A 15378-nucleotide genomic window follows, 5' to 3' on the forward strand; every position below is an offset into this window, starting at 1 on the left:
CGAGTTTCATATTACACAGAAAATTTTGCCGAGAAAGATGGAAACTTCAGACACGATTGAAGACCAGTTGCCATGAAACCGAAAAGAATGGAACACGCGAGAAAATTATAATTTTCTCCGATAATCGATATTTTAATTTTCCAAGCTCTAAGATCTTTCCGGAAGTTCGACATTTTTTGTCAATCGTATTATTCAAATTTTACTTAAGACCACCCCTTCGATTTCAATTGTTAATTTTCCGAACTCTGAAATATTCACAGAATTGCATCGAACAAAATTGTAAATTTTCGCAAAATTCTGCCATTTGTTCTATCTGAAACCAAAATTCCATCTAACGTCACCTTCCTATCATAACTTCTTTCTTAGATTTCTATATAACATTCAAGAGGAATTTTAGTTTTCAATGATCTACCTAGCGCGAAACTAAAAAGTTACGATCACGATATTCTGTTCGATTAATAATCTGTCGATTAAAAATTAATAGAGGGGGGGCGGGGAGAAATCAGATCGAGTCGTGAGCCCGGCTTTACTTTGACAAGGGAGAGCCACCCTTTTTCCTAGAGCTTCGACTAGATTACGATCTCGAAACGTTCCCGCAATTTGCATGGGGTGTAGGTTTTCGGGATTAGAAACGCACACAGAACCGAGAACGAGCGTTTTTCGTGGCCGAAACCGGCCGATGCTCTCACAGCTCAGAAACGTATGCGTGCGGTGTATGGGAACGAATTCACGGCTCTCTTAATACTCTTGCTAAGACGATTTATCCTCGACGCCTCGATCGGCGCGAGCAAGAAAACAAGAGGACGAACACGGCCATTCCGGCTGGCTACGACGTTGCAAGAGAGGAACGCGTTTCTGAGGTATCGTTTGCTTTCTCTGGTACTTAGGTGTGGTTTCTTCGAATCAATAAGCTAGATTGACTATCAAAATCGTTTGGTAGCCGTTAGTGAACAATTTGGATGAAGTGCTGATTATTTTAGATATTTGTTTAGAGGGATTTTAGTATTAAAAGAGGTTGAGAGTATGGTTGGATTTATTCTATAAATAAAATAACATATTATTTTATCAACTTTAAAGTACCGAAGTTCCTCGTAATTGGAGGCTCGATTTTAAAAATTAATTTCTAAAAAATCAGTTGAACCTGCTTTAAGATTATCATTTTTCTATATTCACCGAATTCCACCAAGTTCCGTAAATTCTGCCTAAATTCAAATGGAAATGGAATTCTCACTACATGGAAGGAGTTTATCATTATATTACTTTGCACGACACGTTACACGTTAAATTTAGGCAGACATTTCCATTGAAAAGACTCACCTGCGTTGTATGCGCAACCACCGTGACGCAAACGTTTCTCAATAAAAAAGGAAACGCAGAGTGCAAATTAAATGAAAAAATTTGAAGAATGAAAAAGAATTCTTTCCTCCGCGTCCGTCCAACTTCCACATCGAATCCCAGAAGGTACTCTCGTCGAAAAAAGTCAGCCACTCCGCGCGTGCAGTCGCCACGACGTACAAATTTTTTAATAGAAAGACTAGTGCGAAGGTGTCTTACAAAATTCTTTTAAAGCTCGACCCCTGAATCGGGTACCAGAAGACACTCTCGCCTAAAAAACACCTGCGCTGCTTGTGCGAACACCGCGACTCCGATTCGACCTTGGTCATCCCCGACAATTAAGCAGAGAGACAGATGGCCGAGAGGTTGACGCTCGTTACACGCGTGTTCCTCTCTCGCGGAGAGGAGGATCACGTGCTCGATCTCCGCGAACCGAGCATCTGCCGAAATAACGACTTAATTTGCCGGGGACTCGGTTAGCCCGCAGCCAAGGTGGCGGATTGGCTTGGCCTGGGTCCTCTGATGCGTTTCTTAGAAATACGCCGTTCTCCAAAAGGCGTTCCTGAGTCACCGCCATGCTACCGTGCATGTGTGGATGTGGTAGAGACTGGCTTCTTTCGGTAGAAATTCGAGATTAAAATCTCCCGCGAGGCCATGTTCTGACGTGCCTCGATGCCAAGGACATCGAGGAGGCGCTCGTGAACTATCATCCGCAGCCGCCCATTAATTTCTATGCCCGCTTTCGTTACACGCTACCGGGACGTGTCTCGTTACACTGGCTATTTCCACCGGCTGGCATCTCCTCGCGAGGATTATTATGTTGTTCCTATCAAACTGTGTGCTGGCGGTATCTCGAGACCGCGGGCAGTTTGATAACGGAACGGGTTAACGCGTCGTACAGTTCCAGAAGGGAAACGAGAAAATCGTGTTGGCGATCACGTGGCTGTAGGTAGGAACGGTGTGTAACGTTTCACTGTGGCAGAAGTGTGCAGTGATATTTGATAGCATTAGATAATATTTGAACAGTTTCGTAATTGACGAATTTGACGGGTTTCGTCTTGGAGGATTTTTTGGGAAGTTTTGTAACGCAGAGATGGAGACTTACTGGAAGTTTTGTTAGGTAGCACGGTCGAAAAGATGCGAGGAATTTTGCTTTCGGCAAATTGCGTAGTGGTAGAATTTAGGAAGTTTTGTAATTAATGAGATACACAGTGTAGAAATCTGGGACGTTTTATAGCGAGGTAGATGTTGAAGAGGTTTTTTGAAACTTGTTACAACCGCAAGAGGTTGCGTGGGATTTTACCACCAGGGAAGCTGAGTAGTGCAGAAATTTGAGAGATTCTGGAAAGTTTTATAGCAGATGAATCTGGAAGATTGTATCCACATACAGGTGTTATGCTACATATTTTATTATTAAAATAAATATTGATTTTAATGTTTTAAAATTCCTCGACGAAAGGACTATCAGTGCAACGAAATTATCCGTCGGCTGGTAAAAATATTTTTAAAAGGCATCGGCCATATGATACGTGGCGTCAGGTGTTCTCCGTAAAAAAGTCCAAGTCTCGAGACGATAAGCGTAGGGACGTAGCTGTCTACGGAAGAAGCCAATTTTCGGAGATCTTCCGTTCGAAAATTCGACGATCGTCAAAATCCAATAAATACTTTTGGCCTATAATTTAGGTTGCGCGTTCTAACGTCGAGAAACAATATTATTTTGCGCTTTTTCATCTTTCCATCGTATATTTTCGGTCGGATTATCTAATAATAATTGACCTTGCTCCTTTTTCTGTTTTAGGTGAGTATCCTGTGTTTCTAGTGGTTCAGTAGGTTACGGTGTTTCGAAGTAGCTATGGTGAGTACCCTGAAGCTAAATAGCTCTATAATCGACGGCTTTAAACGTCACAATGAACGAAGACAAACACGTCAGAAACGAATGATAAAACATTTCGAATTCCACGACTAATCGATTACGACTAATTACAAATCATAACTTAGTACCAAGTATCTGAAAGCACAAGTAACTTAACAATATTTAATACAAACTAATAACTGACTTCTAGGCATGTTGTTCAATCCATACGAAGTTTATTTCTCCCATTATTTTAAATAGCTTATCTATCTCTTGGAGACATTAATTGACTCTCCTCCTCCGCCTCCCCCCAAAAACCCTAATACAATAATCATCCGCGAAATTCCTATGGAAGATTCGCGATCAGTTTATACGGTGGCCATTCTCCTTCCGTTCGCTGGTGGTTTCCGGTTGTAATCCTGGTCGCGTACGCTCGCATCCCTCGGCGTGCACGCGCACGATAATCCTTTATCGCTAAAGAGCCGGAGAATCGTAGGCAGATACGAATGCGATTTTCAGAACCTGTTATGGTCGTTCCGGGGCCCTCCAAGGTGGTCTACAATTGCAGTAATAACTCAATTATCCTCTCTGGGGTCCCGGTATACCCGCCTATCTGCCTCTTTTACTCTCAAATCTCTCACTCGGCCTCCTCCCCACAACCCTCTATCCTCTTTGCTCGAGCGAAACCGCTGTTTAACCCTCTCGTTCCCCTCGTGGTCGCGGTTTCTTCCTGCTTTTATCTCGATCCCTCGACCTACCCCCTTTCTCTCCACTTCCCCCATTCCGAACGTTGCTGCGCGATGGCCACCTCCCGGTGGAGCGTAATAATCCCTTCGATCCCATCACGATCTCTCCGTCCACATATTATTAGGAGCTGCGAGGGTATAGCCGCGCGCAGCAGAAATCGACCAACCGCCCCGCAAGAAATCGTAACGAAATCGTACAATTAGTTCGAACGATTGCCCCGACAGTGATGACTTCTTTCGTTGCTCGCGGCTTTCACCACCAATGGCGATGCGTTCGTTGTGTTTCTTTCAGGCAAACGCGTTTCGTGGTTCCACGGTACGAGTGGATCGATGTTACGTACAGTGACTACGAAGCGTATCGGTGTATACTCTTGTTTTTCAACGAAGAGTTCTTTCTTTTATCGCGCGTGAAGAGGGAAGTTTTAGAATTATCCTGCGAGTAGAAAATCTGTCACTACTCTTTTATTTGAACGACTCGATTGTATGAGAAGGATGCAACGAAAAGTGAACTTTACAATTCTCTCAGGCACTTTTTTTATCAGTCCTTTATACAAGTAACGCGGGGTATTGTTAAGATTTTTAAACGATGCAACGAAAGCTGTAATGGTTTTTACCAGGCCAACGCCGATTGTGGCAAAATCGCATACTACAAAATCCATCGTAAAAAGCGACACATACAAAGTATCTACGAAAAGCATCAGGCGATATTCGAGAGCGTCGTCATCCTCGACAGCTTCACTGCCAACATTTCAACGATCCTGCTCTTAAGTAGCCATCAACCCTCGGTTGGCGTTCTCTACAGGCACCTCGCGTTAATCGCGAATATCTCAAGCTCAGCGGGTTCCAACATGGCCGCATGAATCACCGGAATCCCCATCAACCCTGCTCGGCGGATGTCGTTGAATGCTCGCGGCTCGCAAGCGTCGCATACGAACGTAATAAAGCGCGTTTCGAGAGAGGACATACCGAAAGGGATCGAGAATACGAAGGAAAATATCGAGAAAAAGAGACGAGAAGAAACGCGTGTATGTATGTATGACCGCGTGCCAGAGGCAACAACGTGGTCCAGTCCGAGGGGGTTAAGCCAAAGCCCCATCGATCATGGGATCCAGCAAGTTCACGATCCCATGACTCTGGGCTGTAAAGCCCCGTAAGTCCCGCGACGCGAGTCGAACGAGACGAAAAAGGGACGGAAACCGGGCAAGGTGGAAAAGAGACGACTTTTGTACATTACCGATCAAAAGTTTGGAATTATTTTTTCAATTGCAGACGATTGCGAAAACCACCCCTCAGCGTGTTATGTATTTAATTTAATTTCAATTTCTATTCAATACATGTTTCATGTTTTTTAAGACAAGGTATTCGTTATATTTCGTTCACCTTATTGTCTGGTTATATCGCAGGGTAGCTACGTATATTGAATTAAATTATAAAGCGAATTTTATTATTGAGCTGAAACTTTATATCCTTATGTTCTATACGCTATATGGAAATAGAACCGGTTAATTTTCATTCAACAATACGTCGAGAGACGTCACTTCTTTATAATACTCTAACCTGAGTTTTTCTACTAAATTTCGCAGTGCAGTATAATTGTTGAAATTTCTAAATAACGAAGATACTTGAATCAACCCTTCTAATCAACAAAAATTCCAATCTAATTCTTTCGAGAATATTCGTCGATCGTTGAGCGCAGATAGTGAATATTTTTCAAGAAATTTCGCAATTCAACGTAATTCTTGCAATTCTCAGTAACAGAGATACCTAATCTTTATCTACGATGTTTCAGAATTCAGCATGATTCTAGCCAACAGGAATTCCAGTTTAACTTTGTCTATAAAACTTTTGAATTTTTATAAAACACGTAGTAAAATTCGAAACTTTTGGCTGGTAGTGTAGGTGAAAAGAAGACACGCGCGTTGCGTCGTGAAGCGGGTAGTGGCCGAGCGAGAGGATAGAGAGGAGAAGAGCGAGTTTCAGACCCCATAACCGTGAACTCTGCACGCCGTGGCTTTATGGCGGTACGACGACGTGGAATTACCCCCGTCGTAAGCAGGTATATACTTAAATCTCACGCTCATGCACGTAAGTCGCGCACGAAATTGCACACGGCCGATCGAGATTGTGGAAAAGCCTGAAACTCCTCGATGAGCGCGACTAACGGCGCGGTCGCGCGCGCCACGCCACGCCGCGCCGCGCCGCGCCGCCTCCATAGAAGACCCCACGGGGGTGTGCCGTGATTTACCATTGGGAACGGTGCCTGGGGCCATGGCTTTTATGCGCGCCGCTGTTTTTGATGGGTTCGCGTGCACTCCGCGGAACCTATGCGACAGATACTTGACTCGGAGAAATATCGAGTTGCCCGGCTCTGGGCAATTTGCTGTTTATGGGAGACGCGAGATGGAGATTGTTTGCTTGTCATGGATGGGAAATGGACGTCTCAGATCGAAGAGAAAATTGGTTGGGTATTTTGGGCACGAGATTTTTCAGATTTTAGACAAAGGGATAAGGATGGATGATAGAAATAATAAGAATAGGAGTAAGGAATGGAAGTGAAGATTAAATAGTTGTTATGTTTGATTAATTTATAAGTAATTTGAGATTAAGAATTTGAAATATATACACGAAGATTACAAAGAAGAAACGTGCTTTCTTCTACAAAAGTTCTTCATATTACAGTATGTTCGGTACCTTTTTTCGTGATTTTACATATTCATCTAATTAATAACTTCGCTGTTAATAACACTCGAACCGCAACTTTGTGTAATTAATAGAGAGATAGAATTTTTCTCACAATATGTGTAAAAGAAGCAAGCTAGGAAGAACGAAGTCTTAATAATTCCATTCTTCAAACTTTATTAAAAGCAGAAATAATTTACATAGACGTTACATTAACAACTGATTAAGATGCATTCAATTATAACCGTCACTCACTGCTGCGAAGACAACGTAGTCAGCGCGAAGGAACGAATAGAAGTGCCTTGGTGAATAAACGTGTTGCGGTAACAACGTAATTCGTTGAATTTGCGTCTCTCGCTGAACTCGTGTCGAGATAAATAATTCAATTAAGGACTTCTTTCTGGAAAGAACTGCAATTACCCAAAGAAATATTCATCGCAACATTTGATGGGAATAACCACGTTCGTAATCCTTAATTGAAATTCATCGAACGACGGTCGATACATAGTTAATGAATTACCTGTCGTTAGCAACGTGGTAGCAGTGTTCAGTGAGAGTTCGTGTTCCTTCCTGTGAATTTGACGTTGTATTTCCTGCGATCACTTTTCGATCATTTACGTAAAGATAACTTTTATTTTTTTACATATTTATCTGTGTATTTATTTAGCAGGATCTTTTTAATATTTAAACGCGTGACGAATAAAAGAAGGAAAACATTTAATCGTAAGGAATTATCAGTAAATTTACAAATTTGTGTAAAATTAAGGCCAGGAGGATGTTATTACTAAATATTTTGCAAGGTTTAATTCATTAATATACTACAGATTTTTATGCATTTATAAAACACCAAAGATTCCAGGAAAGTATAAAATATACATGATATATAAAAATATACGAAATAAAATAAACGTAAATACATCCACGGTCCAATCATTGACCAATAACTCGGAAAAAGAAAACCTCGAAAGCTGAAACTTAAAATTGCCTAAAAAGCTCTATCTTAAATTCTCCACTGTATCATGAAAGACATTACAAAAAAAAAAAAAAAAAAAAAAAAAAAGACATTTATCGTCCGTTTTATCAAACGAAATATGATCACAAGCACCACCGACGAAGGCTACAAGGCGTCTCGTGAAAATGCAATTAAACGCAATCGGAAATCGATTACTCACTGAGGAGCGATGGGCAACAGACTTGCAAATTATCGCCAAACATTTTATCTCCTCCTATCGTTACTCTCGAACGAGAGTCGAAGGGCACCCTCGCGATATTTAGAGCGCGACCGTGTAATCGAATTAACTCGAACACGAGCAGCCCGAAGGTCGGAGGCGAGAAACGCGGTTTTTCCTTGGAGTTTGGCTTTAATCTCGACGTACGATAAGCCCCATGCAAATTTAACGACGCCCATTAAGGGAGACATCACCGTGAGGCGCCTTAATGACAGTCCTTAAATCCTCAAGATCCGTTCTGCGTTATCTTCACGTTGGTAGAGGGGACAAGATCGTTTAAAACGATCGTCCATGCCGCCGATAAGATCGGATTGTGATTCGTTGCGTTAATTGCTTACCATTTTTTCCTTATTTTTTCTCCTCTTTTCTCCAATGGTGTGTCTCTTCTGCTTTTTTCGCCGTGGCAAAGTTGCACGTTGGATGTGTCACGTTCTACAAGAGAAGATCCAAGATTGGAAGAATCGATAGGAAACTATAGAGCGAAACAGGATGTTTTTTAGGCTCGTAAATTCGCGAGCGGTGTTTTAATTGAGCGAAGTTTGAGGTTTACGAGTCTCGACGTCAGTATCTTCTTGCGAATGGTTTATGCGAATAGTTTGATGTCGTGTGGTTGCTAAGGAATGAACGTGGAATTTTTGTCATTTAGATTGGAGTAGATTTTATGAGTTATTGCATACAGGTCTAGTGTATACGTAGCTTCTATAGAAGATAAGAAATGCGCAGATATATCCAAGCAGAAATTTTAATTAGTTTGTTGCAAATTAAAACCCGAGATAAGATTCTCGTAAAATATACAAACGTCAATCGAAGAGCAGAGTATCCTCAAGAATTTAGAGTGCATACGTGTTTACGTATAATTAAAGAGCGTATTCATTTCTGACAAAGCAACAAATCCTAGTTTTACTTTTGTACATTTCTATTGTATAATTTTGTTCTATTTTACCTGTATTAATTTCCTAACCAGTAGACTGAAAATCAGCTATTCTTTTCTCCTACATGACGTTGTTTCATATGGGAACGTGGAATAGATAGGAGAAGTTTTCGTGTCGAACCTGGCTATACATATATTTTTAATATTTGAAAAATTAAAGATCAAATTACTGGGATCACGAAACGGAACACGGTACATCATAGAATTACGACGTCAAGGAAATAGGGTTATAGGGAAGAAAATTGTTGCACGTGTTTTACGAATATCGATTGCACGTAACGCAATATGCTATGGAACTTGTTAAACTTTTGGCCACTTAAAAAACAAAGCAATAGATTTGAAAGAGTAGATTGAAAAAAATATTTTTCCATAAATCAGTAAAGAAAATGAATACATCAAACCACGAAACAATAGAATCGTATTAAAGGTAAAGTTAGAAAGCTAAATTCTTTACAAAATATTCTTTTTTTCTTACGAAGATCGCTAGAGATGAAATTAAACGCGTATAAATTCGAAGATGAATCGGGCAAATTCCTGACAGAAATAGTATTATTATTAATTATTGTTTTGTTATTGTATTATATCTCACGATCACAACTAATTTCCATCATATAAATCCTCAATTTAAAAACCTGGTATCGTCGAACACAACATTCCAATTTATCAGCAGAAGAGTCAAAATAACCTCCAAATCTGAAAATCACCCACGATCACATAATCTCCAAATTCTCCACTGAAGGATCGGCAATTCGACTTTCATCAAGTTCAAGAACAAGCCACGCTCCTCTTGGTTCATCTCCGTATGCACGGGATAAATGAGGACGCAGGCAGGAACCCTCTAATAAATACCGAGTTTCTCCATCACTGGCGTCTACCTTGCCTGCCACCCTCTCCAATCAGGCATCAGACACGATCCTTGGAGGTAGTCTACCAACCTTCCTTCCTTCCTTCCTTCCTTCCTTCCTTCCTTTCTTCCTTCCTTCCTTCTTTCCTTCCTTTCTTTCTTTCTTGCTTCCTTCCTATCCTCTCGATTCCTTTCCCTTTCTTCTTTTCTTTCTCCCTTGCCAAAGCAATCTTCCATCCCCGGAGTAAGACATTGAGGCACCTGCTAGAGTCCAGCTCAATCAGGGAGTATAGCGTGGCGGAGAGGAGGCAGAAGGCGGTAGTGGGAGAGCTTGCACGGTATACTGAGGGAACTGTATCCGGACGGGGCAGGGGCCCTCGACCGACTGGGTGGTCCTACCGCTTCAGTTGTGTTCCGACGCGCTTCAAGCCAACACTACGAACACTATTTCGATCCAAGCGTCGTGTCGTGTGCTCTTCTCGTCCAACGGCACCGCTAGAGCCAGACGACCGCCAAGGAATAAGCAGAGTCCTACCGGTTCCACGCAACCATTCGATCGTCGACGAGACACTGGATCGCCAGGTTTTGCTTCTGCTCCATCTAATCGATCCTCTAGACGTCGAAAAAGTACCAGGAAAATAGGAGCTTCTATGAGAAATGTAACGTGTGCCGCGAGTTTAATCACGTCCGACACAGTTTGACGTTGTTTGACCATATTTGATGTCGTTTGACGTGGTTTGACGTAGTTTGACATTGACGTCAAGCGTGTGCGAAGATTACATGGAGGTTGTGCGAGGAAGATTTACGATAGGAAGGATAGTTCGAGGATAAGTGCGGTTAAGAAGATATATATGTAATAATATATAAGTAATAGAAGAAGAGAGATTCGGAGGGATCGATTTCCAAGGAGCTGATTGGTGAAGTTGGAAAGTGTCGGAGGTAGAAAGCTCGTTCCGTGGGAGGAATCGTGTGGTGCAGGGGAACCGAGGGCGTCTGTCAGACTCGCGGACCTGTCAAGTCGAGGATTGGCTGACGTGATCGTTCAGATTGTTAATAGTCGGTGACGGCTCGTGGAACGTAGGAACTCCTCGTCGTTCCTCGAAGATTCTCGTGTAAACCTACGGTTCAAACGATCCTTTTAAATTCCGTTTACAGATTCTTTGGATTACTCGAATTATACTCGTGTATATTCACTTTGGATTATCATTTGAACTGGGTTGTTCCCGTGAAAATGGTTTCACGAGGTAATTCGTAATTGGCGATTCGGTAAATCACAGGATCCAAAGAAATTGTTGTGGTGTGGGACGACCGGTTTATTTCTCCGTGAGACGATCGGCCGATGATCGGTTGCAGCTGGATAAACGACGAGATAATTCTTCGGCGGTGAAGTGAAACGATTCGATCGGAAGGTGCGAAGGAAGGAGATGGTATAAGGGACGATAACGACAAGGTGGCACGGGCTGTAATCAAATGCAGGTTTATTTAGAACGGACGCTTTGATAAAGTGGTTAGTGCGAAAGCGTGGATCGAGCCAATCATACCTGATTGCCCGGACGTGAGTTGTGCGAACAGAAAGAGAAAGAGGAGAAGAGACGTAGAAAAGGCGAGGATATAAGACGTGAGTGGAGTCGAGGGAGGAGGGACGCGATCTCCAGAGGAGAGTCGGAGAATTGCGCACGGACACGTTCCAGATGAAGATGTCCGATGCTGCGCCACGTGATTCGTAGATCGACCCTCGATTTCTCGATTCGATAGACTTCCCTGATTGGGACCGATTACCGATAGTGAAGGAAAACAGCTTCTGGTTCTTTAACGTTCGTTTTCGTTCCTATACCATTGATGGAGTTGAAGATGTGAAGATCGCCCATTGGGGGAAACAGGGTGAGTTATCATCCTCTCTTCTTGAAATTGCTAGATTCGTTATCGTAGGTTACGTGATATAGATATCAAAAAGAGCGATGTGATTTCTTACTACAGTAGATGCTGGTTTTGAAGGAGGCTGAAATTGATAGAAGCGTCCGATGTAGCTTTTACGTATGAAAGTTACATATATTTCGAATCGTTATTTGCAGTGTTACAAACTTCTAGAACTCTGTTTTATTATCGTGAAATCTCCAAACGATACTGTCCAAACTTTTTCTGGTAATATCAATCTTAAAAGATGAAAATCGACTCTAATGACACGCTTGGTATTCATAAATTTACTCCGAAGTTAATACGCGTGTGTAACAGAATAGGCTATTGTATGACTTCACATTTATACACGTAAACGAACGCTTATTGCTTGTTGTTTGAAGAATCGTTCCTCTTATTCTACACATTTCCTTAACTCGAACTAAAGTTGCGCCTGAGAATTTCTAAATTTAAAACACCAGAGACTGTCAACAATAAACAAAAAACATCATTTTTCTTCACCATCGAGATCAAACGATCTTCAAGCGTAATTCAATCGACAAAAGTCTAGCCAATCCTCAAATTTACTAAATCTACACGGGACGCGCTTGGAAGGAAAACCGAATCATATATCCTAACCATTCTCTGACGCAAGGTTGCGCGACGAAGCTCATCCTGCTCGTGTTTTCTCGCCGGAATTTCCCGGATATTCGTGTTGTTGGATACAGGAGGAAGAGCATTTCGTTCGTGGTCGTCGAGGGTCCAGGTATGCGCACCGACCACAGAGCCCTATTCAGCGTTTTTTCTTATTCTTTCCACCGGCGGAGTTTCACCAGAAGAGGGACCAGGTCCGTTTCGACAGCCACGAGACGCCTAATTCCTAATTCCTATTCTCGCCGTTGCTCTCTCGCCATTCGGACCCAGAGTTTCGTTCCGAAAAGGGACACAACGCGTTGCTTTCTCGAATTCGAAGCCGACCAGCGCCACAGAGAGAGAGAAATATCTCTATTATTGTCATGGAGATGACCGGCCGCAGGAAGAATGGGCGACGAGGGCGAGAGACGTTCACGAAGGGAAAAACGATGTACATAGTCGTTTGCAGCTTTTCAAAACCGACGAGAGAACGCGTAACGTGACGTGGAGGAAATTATTCCGAGTGATCTGCATTTCCATAAAAGGCAATAACGAAGGAGAATGAACAGCGTCGTCGGTTTTCCTTTCCAAGTACTAATAGGACGACGCCGTGACGGATGCTTCGGAGGATTCGTGGAATCTTGGAAAGAGTCATATGGGTTTTGAAAGATGCGAGTTAGGCAGTTGTTTTCGTTTTCTGCTGGAACAGGATGTTTAGAGTCGGCAGTCGAGGCAATGGGGTTTATTGAACGAAGAGGAAATTAATTATGGCGATTTGCATTTCTGTTGTTGGCTTTTTTCAAAAGATATAATATTAGAATGTTTGGACGTAGGTTACGTTCTCTGGGAGAATAGAAGGTGTATATTTGGAATCGAGAGTTGGGAAAATGGAGACCTTTAAACGAAGAAGAAATTAACCAAATCAAAGTATAACATTACGACGTTTGGGTAACAATTCTTACTTTTTAACGTAAATGGATGACATTCGAAATCGAGAATTAGGATAGTAGGAATTTTTGAACGAGGAAGAAATTAATTGTCCGAGATACGTTTGGTACTTTGTTTTAACAGTGGATATATAATTTTCTTTCTTACTGATAAAAAGAAAAGTAATAGGAATTCCGGAAGCTGAACAGTAGAATTTTTGAACTCCAATCTCCGTATTTGGAATTAAAATAACTTCTAAGCAATCTAAGAGTACCATTCATAACGCATAATGCGATAATTGCGGCGGTACTGTGTTCGAGGAACGCAATTTCGAATTAAAAAGAGGCGCTCGTCGAAAGAGTTTTGTTCGATACACCACTCGAATATTGCGATCGAACCAGTTATCTCGTTGATAAGACCATTTAAGGAGGCGGAAATTACTCGCGTCGACTTTCACAACATTCTACGATCGTTATAATTGATAACGTACGCCAGTGTTATTCGTTACAATTATAATCTCGTTCGATAAAGCTTGCCTCATTTCTTAATTGCACGTGTTGACTTTGTTCACATTGTTTTCACGGTAGAAACTCGAGGGGATAAGGATTTATCCAAGCAACGTCATAAACATTTGCCGCAATTATCGGACAAGATAACAGGTTTTGAACGCATCCTACGAGATATAATGTAATATTCGAGAAATTCAGCGTGCCGACCTCGCTGGCAATAAACTGCAAGCAAAAATTCCTCTACGTGTACACTGGTCACTGGATCTTTGTTTTATCGAAAGACACGCTTCCTGCATTATCGAATTTAAACTTTCTTATCTCTTTATTAAATTACCCCTTTAGTCGTTGCTCGATGAAGATGTTTTTCGTGGTGAGGATAATCGTGGAAATTTCGAGCCAAAATTCTCCTCTTCCTCTCGATTAGATCTTCGAGTCAGCTTATATCATGCGGATATATAAAACGTAATTTAAGCGTAGTTCTTCTCTCAATTCTCAGAAAGAATTATTAATAGAAGTTATCGGTGAACAACCATAAGTTTACCATTAACGATCATCAAGATTTCCAACACAGTGTTAGATTAATATTCATTTCCATTTACATTCATTTCCATCAGTAACATTACATAACTATAAATTCTACAAATCAAACTTAAACCTTTTCTATTCAATTGATATCCCGTTACTATTTATATTCAAAATATTGTTTAAATACTTCTCTAATAAGCATTGCAAGTCAAAGATTAATTGCCGAAAAGTAAATCAACAATTACATAGCGCTTCCGTCGCAAAGAAATGTCAAAGAATTATTAACAAATAAATGTCCAATATAAATCATCAATGATACGTAGAAATTTGTTTTAAAGCAGAAATTCTTTGTTTGACGTTGAAATTAATTATTTGGAGAAGGTAGTTGAAAGGTAAAAATATTGAATCCGTGACAAAAGGATTAAAGCAACGCGTGAAGGTGACAAAAGACGAGTGAGCAGGGAAGAAAATGGCGCGGTTCCGCAACGAATAGGAACCGCCGCGCCGGTGCCGGCGGGCAATCGTACAGACGGATGGACATAACACGGGAGAACCAGTTCTCTCATTTCATTGCGTTCGTTGTCCGATAATGACGCATAGCGCGGCACGCACGTTGTAGCGCCCGAGCAAACATCGCGAGGAGCTTTCCTCCCACGTTTCATTCTCCACTGAAACTTTCCCTAGATCTCCGCATCTTATGCTTACGATAAAAATAGAAAGAGTAGAGTAGAGTAGAACCGTGTAAATTATGATGATTGCAATTGTCACACTGTTTGAGTTTCATCACGCTTTGATGATATTGAATTTTGCACGTTGAATCCAGCAGTTCACTGATTTTCACACTTCCCAACCTAAATTCTGTCTTTTTAGCGAAAGAAATGTTCTTTCGCATATAGTTTGTTTCTTAGATGTGGAAACTGGAGGAAATAAAAAAATTCTTGAAAAAGAAAAGAAAAACAGGAAAGTGTTTCGAGGGGATAAATTTGAAATTGATTTAAATCAATTTTAATTGACATTATTGGGAATCTAATAGAAATGAAAATTCGACGGTCGGGAAGGGTTAATATCGTTGATAATCAGCGAGTTAAAATAAATAGAGGATTCCATTTTATCCAGGATAAAATATATTCCATTTTTCCATGGATGAAGAAACAGGCTTCCTCAAAAAATAATAAAATCGATCGACTAATGTTCATAGAAACAACAATCTCGTTAACGTCCAAAAAAAAACGATCACTCCACTACAAAGTGCTAGATCACCGGATCGATTAAAAT

At 41.3% G+C, this 15378-nt stretch overlaps 1 protein-coding gene across 2 annotated transcripts in view; it reads left to right on the top strand.

The window, feature by feature from the left end:
- ci (transcriptional activator cubitus interruptus) overlaps positions 1–15378 on the top strand; it is a 144972-nt gene that overhangs the window by 63272 nt on the left and 66322 nt on the right. The window contains exon 1 of one of the 2 annotated variants that reach the window (XM_069116348.1): positions 10059–11497. The exons of the other annotated variant lie outside the window; for it this stretch is intronic. The gene's annotated coding sequence lies outside the window, so the exon portion shown is untranslated. Of the gene's footprint in view, positions 1–10058; positions 11498–15378 lie in introns of those variants that run through there. 2 annotated transcript variants of the gene reach the window in all.

Source organism: Bombus flavifrons, chromosome 7 (assembly GCF_040668555.2).
Source record: "Bombus flavifrons isolate JBK064 chromosome 7, iyBomFlav1_principal, whole genome shotgun sequence".
NCBI classification, from domain to species: domain Eukaryota; kingdom Metazoa; phylum Arthropoda; class Insecta; order Hymenoptera; family Apidae; genus Bombus; species Bombus flavifrons.